Consider the following 16,427-nt stretch of genomic DNA (forward strand, 5'->3'; position numbering starts at 1 on the left):
GCAAGTCCTCTTTAGTTTGGGCCCCAGCTGTCCACTTGCGGGCATACCCCTGCGCCCGGTTGACCAGTTGTAGGTATGTGATCTCACGGGTTTTACGCTGACTCCGGAACCTTTTCCGGTACATCTCAGGAGTCAGCCCAAACTCGCGGAGCAGGGCCTGTTTGAACAGTTCGTAGTCCCCCGCCTCCGCCCCTTTCAGTCGGCTGTACACCTCCACGGCCGTGGAGTCCAGTAAGGGGGTGAGAAATGAGATCCTGTCTGCAGGGCCAACCCCTTGCAGCTCGCAGGCATTCTCAAAGGCCGTCAGGAAGTATCTATGTCCTCCCCCTCCTTACGCCGGGGCAGCAAGCGCTTATCAAAGTTCGGTGTAGGCTTGGGTCCCCCCTCACTCACCGCAGCCGGGGCTCACGGCTCCTCAGCTGGGCCAGCTCCAGCTCATGTTTACGCTGTTTCTCCTTCTCCTCCAGCTCATGTTTACGCTGTTTCTCCTTCTCCTCCAGCTCATGTTTACGCTGGTTCTCCTTCTCCTCCAGCTCATGTTTACGCTGGTTCTCCTCATGTTTACGCTGTTTACGCTGGTTCACTTCTCCCAGCTCTTGCCTCTTTAACTCGAGCTCCTCCCGTCTCAACTTCCTTTCCTCTTCCAGCCACGGCTGCTCCACAGCTGTCGAGCGCGCCGGAGGATCCCCTGCTGGGGGGTGAGCTTCGCTGCCAGGATCCCCTGCCGGCCGGGGGGTCACGGTGCCCTCGGCATTCGCTGGGCTCCTCCCCGCCCTTCCTCTAGGGCTAGGAAGGGGGGGTCTCGGGAAGCCCTCATCCGCCGTCTGACCACTCCCCGGGGGGACAGACACTGGTGACTGCGCTGCATCTGCCTGGCTGCTTCCCTCAGAGACAGGGTTCCGGTCTCCCTCCTCCAGCTGGGCAATCAGCTGGTCCTTGTCAGTCTCCCTGTGCGCAGCCCCCTCTGCTTGCACAGCTCCAGCAGGTCACACTTGCGCCGCTTGGCGTACATCTTCCTGCTGGCCACTCACAGGTCGGGGTGCTCGCCGCTCCCCACGGTTTCCGGGGGACCCCTAGTGCACCAGCCCTTCTTGAGGTCACCACCTCTCTGCCAGGGTCGAGCTGCAGACTCCTCCTTCTCCTCCGCCCAGCAGCTCCCCCTCCCCCCTGCCGGCTCACATTACAACCTGACTACCTGTCCCTCACCTACAGACATCCCCTGCTTTCCCGTTCCCCACACAGACAGTCCCTACTCCATCACAGTATTCTAACTAAATAGGTGGGGGAAGGATTGGTGCTATTAACATTTATTTTGGAGTCGTGCCTAGAGGCCAAACAGGTTGGCTCCCATTGTGCAAGGGGCTGTACAAATATATATGAAATGACCATCCCTGTTCAAAGAGCTTGCAATCTAAAAACGAGAGACAGAAGAAGTGGATGAGACAAACAAGCAGGTCAGCTGGGGGGAGGAGAAGACAGGGTAGCAAGATCAGCAGGATGTGCCCAGTTCTTAGCCAATAAGAAGCCGTGAACACAACTTGCCAACTGCCTAGTTGTGATCAGATTGCAGTTTCCTGTATGCAGTGCATTATGGCAGCCCGAGTTAAGGAAAATCCATCAGAGTCCTGAGAGCTTGGCCAGTGTTCTGGTCAGCTGTCATGCTCTGCCCACGAGGCAGCTACCTTAATCAGGAGTGCCACATGCAAGTCACTGTAGAGCACTTTGTGGTGCATCAGAGCATTACTGTAAGGTTATATCTGGGGGGCGATCAGGTGTGGCAGCGTCCCTCTGGGCTGGGTACACGTAATTCACTGTTACAAATCAGCTGCCTGCCAGTACGACGAAGTCTTAGTTCAAAGAGCTCAATCCAGTCCTGGCATCGGTTTTACTTTAGTGAAAATGTCACTAGCCCCCACCTATTTCTCCTGCCTGTAGCTTGGGTTAAAATGCCCTTGCCCCCTTCAGTGGCTAAAGCTAAATGAGGTTGGAGCACATGACGCCTTACCCCAGCTCTGTACCCTGTGAAATAACTATTGGACAAAGTCCAGTTTAAATGAGAAACTTAAAAAAAAAAGGTGCAGGTAAAACACGGCTTAAAACATCTCCTCTTATTAGCTGTTAATCTTGGAAAGTGAAGATGGAAGAGACTTATCGGGTTACATCTGGTCGCTCCCCCAGGGCAGGATCTCTCATTAACGGAACACTCTTCAGAAGTCTCCTGTTCAGTTTTAAACATAGATCTTCCCATGGGAGCCTATTCTACCGTATAAGGGCTTGTCTACACACAAGGGCTGCACTGCTTTCACTATACCAATATAGTTCAAGCCACAAAGCTGTGGTAGTGTGGCTGGCTGGGAAATCTGCTTTAGCCAAACCCAAGTTTTTCATTAGTCAAAATACAAGTTGTTTGGCTCAACTCAGGATTAAACTGGGTGAAATGTAGTGCTCTGTGATACACAGCTCAGACTAGCTGATCTAATGGCCCCTGGCTTTAAACTCTATGAATCTAACCTGGCACAGCTTTTCCCATCCAGGATGGGGAATGAGCCATAATGGCATAAGCTACCTTTACAACAGTCTAACTGAACCCCATTAGGGGTTGTGCTAGTCTATCTTGGTAAAAAATATCACACCCTGAACCAAAACAGGTAAAGTGGAATAAAATCTGTGTGTAGGGCAGGCCTGAGATCTCACTGTTCACAAGTTCACCTCGTACCAATATTCCTCCTTCATTTAGTTTCAATCCGTTACTCCTAGTCATAACCCCTTGCACCATGTTCAACAATTCCTCTGTCTCCTTCATGTTTACACTTTTGGGCGGAAAATGCAAAGGAGCCAACAATTAAATTCACTTCAGCTCCTTTTGATAAACACATGAAAACTTCCAATAGCGGCAGGAGTGTTACTGTTGCCCATGTTTGCTAGGTTTACTGAAAAGTGCCACTCCAAAACTGTCACCAAATAAACTGCTCAAACTGGAAACCCTAAGTCCAACCGAGACAAACAATCACAACCACAGGAAGCAGAAGAAGAGGCGCAGAGAAACCAAGGGGCGGGGAGGCAGGAACAAGCACTGCCCTGTGTCTCACAACACTGCAGTTAGTAAAAGGGGATTTGTGATAAAAACAGGTTAGGCTCAGACCAGTCTGTCTGTCATACCACAGGGCACAAAATAATGGTGCAATACATTACACCGTGTGGCCTTGCTGCCGTGCTTTGTGCTACTTGAGAAACGAGGCGAGGCAGAAGCTGAATGCCAGAGACTATGAAGCACAAAAGGAAGCCTTGAATATTTGAAAGTGCCTTTGCAAGGCTGTTCGTATCTAATTTGAGATCATCTGCATATACCGTACACTTATCGCTGTAACCGTCTGATAGAGAAGAAACGGCCTCCCTGGCAAAAGTAAGGAAGAGTCACCATCTACCACTCTGTGCTTCAGAACATGCCTTCAAGCTACAGAGCCTTCTTCACTGTACAACTGTGCCGAGCTATTCACTCGGTCTGCAAATCTTTGCTCCCTTTTCTCTCGCTCACCCCCTTTTTCATAAGATAGGACTGGGGACATTTGGGGATTTTCCTTATTTTATTTCTTCACTCTCAAAGCTAAGTGTTATGGCCACCCACCCCCTCTGTTGCAGAGCCTCTCAGAGGACCTACAGAGACCTCTAGAGAAAAGCCAAATGTTTTTCACCAAGAGCTGAGAATACTGCTTCTGTAGCACTTCAAGTTCCTCCCAGCTCAGGGAGCAAGGTGAAGTGGCTGTCTGTATTAACGAGTCAGAATTACCCTGATGTAAACATTCAACAATAAAAAGCCACAGTCACACAAAGCAGTAACATATATTCAATTTACATGGCATTCGAGGGCTTTAGACACTAACTTTAAGAGGACCTGAAAGCATTTGCAGGATATGGGCTTTTAACACAGTTGCACTGCTAAGATGATGACTTACAGTTATGTAAGGTTTGTATAATTATTCCCCTTCCCATATAGGAACAGTGGTTCCAGTGCACAGCATCCTTCTACCAGTCTATGTGCATCCAGTCAGGGGGATTGGATTGTACGGCTTTAACAGACCAGTTCAAGCGGTACAGTTTTCTAGTGTAGACAAGCCCTGAGTAAGGTAAGTGCAGCTCATTGTATGTGATTGTTTCACGGGCACTGCCCAGGCTAGTGGCCAAATGTTCCCATAAGCTCTGTGAGAGTCACAGTTCTATTTAGGAAAGGGATTGTCTGACTCAGAGACAGGTAACGGGATCGAACACCTTTCATCTCTCTGCTGCTCTCTGAAGCCAGCCCAAGCTACAAAGGCCTGAAAACAATTACTGTGCGATAGCTGTTTCGTAGCCCATGGGAAAGGAATTTGGTGGGTCTCAATGGTACATATCACAAAGGAAGGGGGAAAAAAAAAAACAAACAGCTGAAGCAGAGCTCCGTGTAAGCTGGAAAGCTCGTCTCTCACCAACAGAAGTTGGTCCAGTAAACGCTATTACCTCCCCCACCTTGTCTCCCAAAAAAAAACCTGCAGCATTTGGTCATCACACATCGTATTAGAAAACATGAGTCTTACCTAACATGTTTAATACAGTTTTTTCCCCTTTGTGTGGCCAAGGACTCTCATGTTTCAAGACAAATCAGCTGATCGTGGTCAGCCCTAGGAGTTAACATTCATTAGCGCATTTTCTAACATGACGCATTTTCCCAGTATAGGCAGAACAAAACAGCAGTCTCGGGCCTTGTCTATAAAGGGGAAAGGAACGGGCACAGCTAGTCCGGGGTAACTCTCCCACGTGGGTGCTAGTCCAGAGTAAAAGTCACTTTTATTCCAGAACAGAGAGTCCACAGGGAAGCGATCATGGCAGAGCTATTGCAGAAGAGCTTATTCTGCAAAAGTTATGCTGGACAATTTCCCCATGTAGACAAGGCCTTAGGAAAAAAAAAGGGCCAAGGACTTAATGGCCCATGGATACTGAGCTCCCCTCTTATATCTCCATTGTGTCTACACTAGGGAATTTTAACACCACTGCTGACACTGTTGGTGCCACTGCGAGCCCCAGAGTACGCAGGGTTCTGTAGGCTTCCCATGGCAGCACGGTCTGGCGAATATGGCGCTGGCCTGGAACTCAGGAGACTTGGCTCTGCCACTGGTCAGCAAGTCACTTCCTCTCTCTGTGCATCTATTTCCCCTCCCACCCTTTGTCTGTCTGTTTAGACTGCAAACTCCCTGGGGCAGGGCCTGTCTCGTCCTTTGTACAACACACTGGAGCCTTGACACCAGACAGGGCTTCTAGGCACTACTGTAATTCAAATAAACAACAGCAACAACTGACAGTGGTAAAGACAGGTCTGAGACAAGAGCCCCATCTACACTAAGGCTGCCACTAGTCCTAACCCTGGGTAGCACCGGAGAGACGGTGTTTGTAAGAGTCCCTACGGTAGGCAAGTCTCTAAAGGTAAGACACTGCAGGGGTGCGGTGTGAAGCAGCCCGGGTAGGTTTACATGCATGAAGCTTGCACTGGCACATCTTTTCTGTGGATAAAAAAAGACTTCAGACCCTCAAGCCATCCATCGGGCAGCACTAAGCCCACATCAGCGAGGACTGCAAAACTAAAGTGAAGCCGGAGAGACTCACCTGAATTTGCACACAGGGTCTGAATACAAAGTGCCTTCTTTAGGTAGCATGAGAGAGATTTTACTAAGGTAGTTCATTTAAATGCCTTCAGTTTTGTGCCTATGTAAAAAGCACATTCAGATTCCAATTTCTAAACTACAATTAGACACTTAAAATCAAAACAAAACAGTCAAACTCCCTTGGATAAGTCAGTGGTAGCCATGGTTACCGTAATATTTCAGATCCTTAGGCTTTATCTCACACGCCCAAACGATAAAGTCGTTGTTTTCAGCAACTCACGCTGACAAATATTACCAAGGAGCAGCAAGGCTAAACAGACCGCTGAAGAGTTTGCTGTTGGATGGAGTCATATCAATAGGTGCTTTGACTTGAAGACACCACTTCTCTGGCCCTCTTTCCCGCTGCCAAAACCCCTAATCCGGCTCCTTCCGTACTAACATGGAAGGCTTGGAATTCGGAGGGGGAGGGCCGTTAGCTGCTATTCCACCATGTGGCTCTTAAAAATACCTGGCCCATTAACCTACATACACGCCCAGCACCAGCAAGCAGGAATCTGAGCGGCCCACCATCAGAAACAACAATCTACCATCATCTCCCTGTCCAAATTAACACTGATCAGCAGCTAATTCAACATTACCAGAGTGGAGGGGTTGTTTTCCAGAGAAACAAAACCACCGTTAGGAAGCAACATCAATGAATAACAGAAATTTCGCTCATTTCTTTGTTCCCTCCTCCACCTCCTCTCCCTCTTCTCTTTTTGTGCCCTGGCATCTTTGTCTTTCATCATGAACGATCAGGACGAGCATCGAGCTCTGGACCAACATGTCTGTCCAAGCGGTTCAAACGTGCCCAATGATCTGGATGCCCAAACTGAGACCCTTTCAATGGGCCTGATTTTCAGAGGGATCAGCAGTTTCTGGAAAAAACAAAACAAAAGAGGGTCCTTTAAGGTGCCTCAAATTGGGCAGCCCAAAATCACTAGTCACCTTTGAAAACCTTGCCCTTTCCTTTACACTTCAAGCCTTTGAGATTAAGAAAAATCTGCCCTTTGGGGAGGAAATTTTTACTTGTTCTTAAAAATTAAATGCCTTTTCATCAACAGGACAGCAACCATTGCTATTTATGTTCTGGGAGTACTTAGACGCCCCAACCGTGCATTGTAAATACAAAATACATAGCTAGGATGGTAGCTCTCAACCTTTCCAGATGACTGTATCCACTTCAGGAGTCTGATTTGTCTCATGTACCTCCAAGTTACACCTCACTTAAAAACCACTTTCTTATAAAATCAAACATACAAAAGTGTCACAGCCACGCTATTACTGAACAATGGCCGATTCTCTCATTTTTACCATGTAATTATAAAATAAATCAATTGGAATATAAACATTGTACTTATATTTCAGTGCATCGTATACAGAGCAGTATAAACTAGTCATTGTCTGTCTGAAATTTTAGTTTGTACTGACTTCGCTGGTACTTTTTATGTAGCCTGCTGTAAAACTGGCAAGTATCTAGGTGAGTTGATGTGCCACCTAGAAGACCTCTGTGTACTCCCAGGGAACACGTACCACTGGTTGAGAACCACTGTGCTAGGAGACACTCCCTGCCTGCAGGAGTTTACAATCTATGTGGACAAGACAGTCTTACCATCACGCTAGGGTTGCCAAGGTGTCTGGTTTTGGACCAGAAATTCCGGCCTAAAAGGGACCCTGGCAGCTCCGGTCGGCACAGCTGACGGAGCCATTGAAAGTCTGATTGGCAGAGCAGTGGGGCTAAGGCAGGCTCCATGCAGCTCCCAGAAGCCGTGGTGTGTCCCCACTCCGGCTCCTATGCATAGGCGCAGCCAGTGGGCCCCCACTCCAAGCTGGAATCACAGACAATGGGAGCTGTGGGGCAGTGCCTGTGGATGGGGCAGCACGCAGAGCCACCTGGCCGCACCTCCACATAGGAGCCAGAGAGGGGACATACTGCAGCTTCCAGGAGCTGCCTGAGGTCAGCGCCTGCACCCTGACCCCCTCCCGTGCCCCAACCTCTGCCCCAGCCCTGATCCCCTTCCCACCCTCGAAATTACTCAATCTCAGCCCTGAGCACCCTCCTCTTCCCCAAACCCCTCAACCGCAGACCCACCCCAGAGCCTGCATCTCCAGCCAGAGCCCTCACACCCCCCATACCCCAACCCCTCAGCCCAAGCCCAGAGCCCCCTCCCACACCCTGAGTCCCTCATTTCTGGCTCAACCCTGGAACCCACACCCTAACCCAGAGCCTGTACCCCCTCCCAGGCCCCAATCCCTGCCTCAGCCCGGAGCCCCATCCCACACCCTGAACTCCTCATTTCTGGCCCCACCCCAGAGCCGTACCGCCAGCAAGAGCCCTCACCCCCTCCTGCACCCCAACCCCCTACCTCAGCCTGGTGAAAATGAGCGAGAAGAGGTGGGGTATGGGTGGGACATTGGAGGAGGGCGGGACAAGGATGTTCAGTTTTGTGTGTGTTGAAAGTTAGCAACCTTACATCATGCCCATTTCAGAGATAGGGAACTGAGGTCCACAGAGATTATGTGATTTACCCAATATCATATACAGAATCTGTAGCGAACTTGGAACTGCATCCTGATCTCCTGAGCCTGCATGTCTAAAACCCAGTTTAGCGAAGCACTTAAGCCCATACTGCACTTTAATACCATTCAAGCTATGTCCATGCAGTGATTGGTCCCGGGAAGATCCTAAAAGGGGACACTCAGTAATGAAGACTGTGCTATCATCAGACCCAATCCTAATCCTGCTGGGCTACAGGAATGACTCCACCTTGGGCCCATATCAAATTATCCTAATCCTACAAATTACTCTGGCAGCTACACAGTATCCCAATCATATAAAACAACCAGCTACTCTCTTCCATTCCGAACATTTCAGGATGATTCAAACACACAAGGACCTCGAGAGATGGAAAGACTCGGCCAGATACGAAGGGTTACACAGGAAAGTGTTACAAATTCTGTGCCCTGTCCTGATACTCCTTACGTGCAATAGCCCTGTCTGATACGACTGAGAAAGCGTCCATGACTGGCTTACAGCCTCTGCAGTCATAGTCCCTTAATCCTCCAGATCGTCTCTAAACCAAACTGAAGGCAAACGACACAAGTTTAAAACAAGCCAAATACATCCAATCCCAACTACATACAATGAGCCTCTTTTAAAATCATGATGTATTATCTGCAGCACAGTAGCACCTAGGCCCCAAAATTGGACCCGGTTTTTCTACCCGTTGTTTGTTTTCTTTGCCTAATACAATGCCTCCCTGACCACAACTCAGCAAAAGCAGAGAGGCACCTAGTGGTGCCAAACAGCACAGCAGGCAAAAGTTACATCGAACCCGCTTGTGTCCATACTGAAGTGCAGTAATTCATTCAGATCCCAAACAGGCTTTAACGACGTGGGGGTCTTGGGTTAATTTTCATTTCCCACGCTGCCCCAGCAATACTTCTAGTTCAAGAGCATGCGCACATGACTGAAATATAGAACCAGGTACCATGGAACACCCTACCCGAATTAATCCACGAGGTCACTGCTTCCGCCTTCAAATCCCTTCTCGAGACCCAGCCCTGCATCCACACCTATCGCAAGTCAGCGATGGCTAGCTTGTACCTCTCTCAGAGAGCCAATTTTATTAAAAAACAAAACACGCACAGAATACTAACACCCCATACAGAGGAGGGAAGAACAGTTCCCTCCACTCAGTCACTGGGTGAAATTTTCTGCTCCATTACACAGCAGGTCACATTACTTAATCACACTTCTCCCTCCCCTTCTGGCCTTAAAAATCTATCAATCTACCCCACGTCTGATGTGTTGGACTCAGCGCTTTCTGTGGCAGCTGCCTCCGTAACCCTGCCATGGTATTTTCATTATGCTCGTCCTCCCTACTGTCTCTCATTCCTCCTTTTTCCACACTCACCACAACTTATTTCAAAGACAGATTGTGAACTCTTTGGGTCAGGATATGTCTCTGTTGCTATATGTCATTGTAGCACTTAACTGGGACATCTGGGCATTACTGCACTATAAAGGTGTGTCTACACTGCCATGTAAAGCCCGCAGCAGACCCATGCCAGCTGCCCTGGGCTCACAGGGCTCCGGGGCTGTTTCACTGTGGTGTAGATGTCCAGGCTCAGTCCGGAGCCAGGGCTCTAGGACCCTGCGAGGTGGGAGGGCCCCAGAGCTGGGGCTGACATCTACCTTGCAATTAAACAGCCCCTTAGCCCGAGTCAGCTGGCATGGGCCAACCGTGGGTGTCTAATTGCAGTGTAGACACACCCTAAGTGACAGAGTATCAATTACCTCTGTTACTTACACATACAAAATGTGAAATATAGTAAAAGCGATGGGAATTTAAGGCTCAACTTTCATGACCCATGGAGTAATTCCCTCCATAAACACCCACCCACCAGATTGGTGCTGCTAACCCACTGCCAATCTGAAGCAAGAGTGGGGGAAAAAAACAGCCCAAGAAACACGCCATCATTTTGCCTGCCAGGGCATTTTAAACACTGACACTTTAACACAAAGACAAGAAATCCGAGTTTGCAGCACTGGCAAGCAGCTGCATGAGCACTTGGAATTATAATGCCAGTTCCAAATTCTGTATGGTCAAATTCTCTTAATATCGCTCATTTCCCGCATTAGCTACCATCTTTTCACTTACAGTCTGGGTAAGGATGTGCCCATTATAAGCTCTCCTACAGCATTTCTGAAGAGTCTTGGCTGGGACATAAACTGGTTCTCCATTACGCGTCTTGACTCCATCTGCTCTGTGTTAACTGAACACACCAGTCTAAGTCCTATCTGAGTGCTGCAATGGCTTTCCTTTGGAAAGGGCAGTTCATTTCATTTTCTCTTCTCCTTCTACGAAAGGTCAGGAATTATAGTTAATATAAATTAGAAATGGAAAAAGTCTTCATAGGCCCTCTAGTTCATTGGTTCTCAACTGATTTACTATTGTGGGCTGCATACACAGCTCTCTCTGTGTTATCTGGGCCACATCCACACAATATATATATTACCTGTAAGGCCCTGAAGTTGTCACATGCAACTGCATGCTGACTGAGCCACAAGCAGCCCTCAGGCTGCAGGTTGAGAACCGGTGCTCTAGTCCAGCGGTTCTCAAACGTCATTGCACCGTGACCTCCTGCTAACAACAAAAATTACTACATGATACCAAGAGGAGGACCAAAGACCGAGCCCACCAGAGCCCCATCACCTGAGCCTTGCTGGCCCAGGTGGGGAGACCAAAGCTGAAGCCCAAGGGCTTCTGCCCTGGGTAGGGGACACGTAACCTTAGCTCTGGGCAGTAGGGCTTGGGCTTCAGACTTCTGGGGCCCAGGGCCAACACCAGCCTTGGCGACCCCATTGAAATGGGGTTGTGACCCACTTTGGGGTCCCAACACACAGTTTGAGAACCCCTGCTCTAGTCCTTTGCCCTACTAATGCAGGATTCTCTCTTATAATGCAGTATATGTTTACTTAGAGAGTAACTCACAAGCCTGTAAAGCACTTCCAAAGTTTACTTTCAAACTACATAATCTGAAACCATCAGCCCAGAAGGCTTTAGATGTTGAAAGAAAAAAAAGCAGCAATCATTTTACAGTGACTCAACTACAACATAAACATTTATACCAGTATATATTTATGTCTACCATAGCTGGCAGCTAAATCTGTTTTAATAGCTCCTTGTTGCAAATGCACAGAATATAAATCTATGCAAAACTGAATTTTTGAGTAGTTCCTAGAGGAAAAAAGTCCCCTAATGGACCAGACTTCACAGTAAAGGTATATTAGGTTACAGCAACGTAAAGTCAATCCTAGCCTCTCAGTTCAGCCCATAATCTCCCCTTGTACTGGGTTTGCCCTCCTTCGTGATACATTTGATCTCTTCACCCACCTTCTTTAGAAGGCAGAAAAAAAACAGACCTGTTTGCTCTTGATGGGAAGGAAATGAGACACATGCATTTTTTAAACTGGAGAAAATCGTAGGTCTCCTGCATCCATTCACTCTGCTCTTGGCAGGTGACACCAAAGTATATTATAGGATTCCTGGATTGTGGGAAATATTTCACATTTTTCCCTTTTGTGCAGGCTTTATGTATTTATTGGGGGGGGGGGGGNCAGGGGGGTTTGGATGGGTCAGGAGTTATGAGGGGGGCAGTCAGGGGGCAGGAAGAGGGAGCCATGGATAGGGGGTGGGCTGTTTGGGGAGGCATAGCCTTCCCTACCCAGGTGCATTGTGTTGACATTGGGGGACTGTGAAAAATGGCAAGAAACAATTTTTTTCCCTTTTCTTGGGGGGGTTTTATTGGGGGGGGGGGGATAGGGGAACGGGAGCGTTTGGTTTACTAAAAACATTTATACCACTTGCTTCTCTTATTTCTTGTAGTAGATTATTCCAAATTCACAGCTCTTCCCAATCGATACCTTGCTGAGACCCCCCCTAGTCAGTTCTCACTCAGGGACTCTGCACAATCCCCTTTCCCTAGAGTCCAAAAGGATTTTTCCTACAGCATAACATGACCCTTCCTCTCGTCTTCAAACACTGCAGTGAAGTTCACCCATCCCTCAATCTAATGTGCAGTTCAGGATGCTTCTCCTCTCAGGGGACACCAAATGAGTCTCACTGTCTCTTCTGTACCCACCTTCTCTGGAGTCAGAATCCTCCTTTAGGACCTGGGCTGTTCCCATTCCTCCAGATGTAGATAGTTATGTATCCTGAACCTCTCTCTCCCTCACCCAGACAGAAAGGTCTGGATGTAACAGCCCTTTGCATTCATGAACTCTTAACTGCACAAAAAGCAAGAAGCATTAACTTCAAAAGACAAGGTTTGGATTTGGGATCAGTTTGGTTTTGTTTTAAAGGTACTAAATTCTTACTGCAGCCTTGTAAACAATCAAAAGGGAAATTATGTAACTGAAAAGCGTTGCAAAAATATGTGAACGGACGTGCAGTATGTGTGCACACATACTTCTTACTATGCAAAACCCAGGCAAATTCAGGATTATAGTGACTCCTCTGTCTGTGCCTTCTAGGTGCCTCAGTACTGCGGCACACAGCCTATGCAAGACCATATGCAGTTCTGAGACCATCTCTGCCTTACTGGGTTAGTTTATAGGACGTGTGGCTGACGCAGCTGAATTTCCTGGCTTCTAGGAGGTTGCTGTGTTATTTTAAAGTGAATAGCAGTTATATAACAGTGCAGTTATAATTCCTCTGCACAGACAGAATTTCCAGCTATTTGAACAGCCCTGCACCACTGAACTGGTATCGGTATGTGAACTGCAAGGAAGGACTCTTTCATCTGCCTTAGAGAATAAATAGTTAATGAGCACAACAAATTAAAATAAAGGTCTGTAGGAGGTGTCCTTAAAGCTTCTCCCTCACACTCCACTGACTGCATATGGTGCCCACTATCTCCAGCTGGGTGCTTCCTGCAGACACCTGAACTCTCTCACAAACCCACCCTTACGAAAGCAATCGTGGTATCTAGAGTGGCAGAGCCCTTTATTTCAAGACAACCAACATGCAACGATGCAAGAACAGTTTCTCTGCAGGGCAGGGAACAAACTGCTGAAGCTCCATTCCGGATGGTTTATGGTGTCTCCAGAAGAAATCACACCACTTCACATAGCACTGTAAATCTTCCCAACGCGATGCAGACATTAACTAGCCTTCCCAGCATCCACAGGCAGCAGGTAAGTATTACTGTCCCTGTTTCTACGGAGGAGGGCTTGGGGGTGGAGAGAAGTGTAGTGACACACCAAGGCTACACAACAAGTCAGGAGCAAAGCTAGGGTTAGAATTCAGAAAGGCCTCTTCCCCAATCCTGTGCACTAGCCACACTGCCTCCCGACAGCGTGATACACGTGTTGACTATGACTTTAGCAAATGCAGACAGCATAAGTCGAGAGGGCGCACTTGGCCTCCCAAGTGAAGGAATGATACAGTCATATACGATTTAGAATTGACAGGGAATGCAAGTTACTGAGCACTGTTCTGTAACAACTCGTAGATCATGAGAGTAAAACAAACGCATGCAGTAAACCAGAAAAACTAGCATGTGGCAATCCCACATCTTACACAATCAAACCTGTATTTACAGCCATGTACTAACTGTGTCACCTGTGCTAGTGGTTGACAAGATCTCCATCCTTGAGAAATTTCCTATCCCCTCTACAGCAAGTCTCACCTTGACGTGGTCATTGGTTTAAATTCATTGGAGTCACCAGCTAATGCAGCCAGGAAGAGAAGTCTCTTCAGGATTTTTTCCAGATGTGAAGAATGTCACTTGAACAACTATAAATTTTAACTTGCAAAGAGGGGGGTATGGTTTATGTATGTAGTGTTTTAGAATGTATAAACAACAATGCAATTGCAGGTGCCTACGTTGAAAAGTTCTCTGAATGGTCTTTGCCACCCTGTATTAAGTAGCTGCCTGTTCCCGACAATCAAAGGAACTACACATCTTTTAGCAATGAACAGGTTTTACAGATATGTATTTTATACACACACCCCAGAAGTATAAGAGGTTTTAATGTATACATGGAAGAGCTCCCACTGAACAATGCAGCACGGAGATCTGGAGCTGGCTTTCTGAATCAGCTGTTAATCTTACACAGCCTTTAAAGGGGACATTGTGGTGTCTAGTGAGCCAAAAAACCAGCCCTCCCCGCTCTGCTTCCGTGCCCAGCCTCACAGATGCCACACTGTCCTTCTACACCACTGGTCTGGTTCCATTATTCTGAGCACAAGGGACTGAAACATACAAAGTGCAGGAGGATCCTTGTACTTTTCAGGCCCCTGACAGATCACAGGAAGACAAACAGGATGAGCGGAAGGCAAGCCCGACACACGCAAGTACAGAGAAACCCAGCACCCTGCACGTGCTCTTGCTAGACTGCCCGATAAGAAAGGCTGGGATGTTACCAGTACAGCAGCAATGCTTGATTTTGGGAGGGAACCTATATAAAGTATTTCGGATCAGAAAAGCTATATGAAATAAATACCTGGTATTTTTAAAATAGGCCCCAAAAACACAGTAATACTTAAATGGTATCAAATGTTTTTCTGCATACAAACAACAGCTATAACTAGTCATTTTTGATAGAAACATTTACTTCTTCCTGGATCACTTAACCCCAGTCCTATAAATCCCCATTGATAAGGGACATTATTAAGAAAAAAAATCAATCAATCAATCTAAATAACTCAAACACCTTCTGAAAATCATGAATAATGGCATTTAGGCCTTGTTTTCACAGATATCAGAGACAAGGGATCATTAAATATATTCTTTTATTCTTTTTCCTCCCTCCCCTACCAGTTCAGTTGCGATATCTGACTATGTCCTCACTGCAGAAAAGATGTGTTTTTGCACCAAGGTAGCTATTTTGATGTAAAAACCTAGTGGAGACAAGCCACTGTAGTTTTTACCTTGATGTAGCAAGTCACAATAAACTGGGTGTGAAACAGGACTGACTTTAGCTATACTCAGGGAAAAACTACCTACATCTTATCCCAACTATGATTTTACATAGCAAATGCTACTTTGATATAAAAAGACACCTTTTTTATTTATATTTTTTGCAGAAATTCAAAGTCTAAGTCTCAAAGCAGGAAAAAAGATTTCTCCAGACTTTTATTTTCTTCTGTGTGTTGAGAGGGACCCGTGGGTGGGGGGGTGTCTAAGTGGGTGCGCTGTGGGGCACAGGGCAAGGTAGAGTCTGGGCCAGGAAGGGGCACAGGCTGGTGTCTGTGGAGGGCAGGCGGGGGCACAGAGGTGGGTGAGCAAGGGAGTAAGTGCAGGGGGCACAGGCGAGGGGAGCAGGTGGGTGCAAGTCGGGCTGGGGCAATGGAGGAGGTGGGGAAGCCAGCAGCAGAGAGCTAAGGAGGGGAGCACGGGGGGAAAGGGGGAGCAGAAAGAGGTCAGGGGAGAAGAGGGCTCGGGGACGGGCTGGTGGGGGAGAGGATGGAGAACAGGGGGCAGGTGTGGGTTTCCTCATGGACCAGTGGCAGGGGCTCACGGCCGTGCTGGGGTGGGGGGGACAGCAAGACCATCTCTCACGGGGCACAGCTGGGCAGTCCCAGGGGCAGTGCAAGGCACCAAGATACCAGTCTCCTCATGGGCTCCGTGGGGCAGGGCTCCCCAGGGATGCCAATGGGCACCAAGGACCAGTCTTCCTGGAAGGGGCTACCGTGGTGGGCTCCGGGGCAGTGCTGCCTGCTGGCACCAGCAGTCTGGAGGGGGCTCAGCATGCGGGGGCACCAAGGCCAGTCTCCCATGGGCACCGTGGGCCCGCGAACCCTGCCCCCAGGAGCCTGCCCGCGGTGCCCATGAGGAGACTGGGCCTTGTTGCCCCAGCAACTGCCCCCTGGAGCCCCTGCCCATGGGAGCCCCATCCAGGGGAGACTGGGCCTTGGTGTGCCCCCTGAGCCCCTGCCCCACGGAGCCCCTTCCAGAGACTGGGCCTTGTGCCCCCAGCACTGCCCAGGAGCCCCCCTGCCCCATGCCGGTGCCCATGAGGAGACTGGGCCTTGGAGCCCCAGCACTTGCCCACTCGGAGCCCCCTGCCCCATGGAGCCCCATGAGGAGACTGGGGCCTTGGTGCCCGCCAGCACGCCCCTGCCATGGAGCCCCCATTCCGAGATCTGCTGGCCTTGGTGCCCCCCTAGCACTGCCCCCTGGAGCCCCTGCCCCACAGAGCCCCTTCCCCAGGAGACCCTGCCCAAGGGCTCCCTTGAGGTGCTT

The 16,427-nt window shown here is 48.6% G+C and overlaps 1 protein-coding gene across 2 annotated transcripts in view; it reads right to left on the bottom strand.

Annotated features, from left to right (window-relative positions):
- KLHL26 (kelch like family member 26) overlaps window positions 1-16,427 on the bottom strand; it is a 28,875-nt gene that overhangs the window by 11,739 nt on the left and 709 nt on the right. The window lies entirely within an intron of this gene.

The sequence above is a fragment of the Chelonoidis abingdonii genome, chromosome 11 (assembly GCF_003597395.2).
Source record: "Chelonoidis abingdonii isolate Lonesome George chromosome 11, CheloAbing_2.0, whole genome shotgun sequence".
NCBI lineage: Eukaryota > Metazoa > Chordata > Testudines > Testudinidae > Chelonoidis > Chelonoidis abingdonii.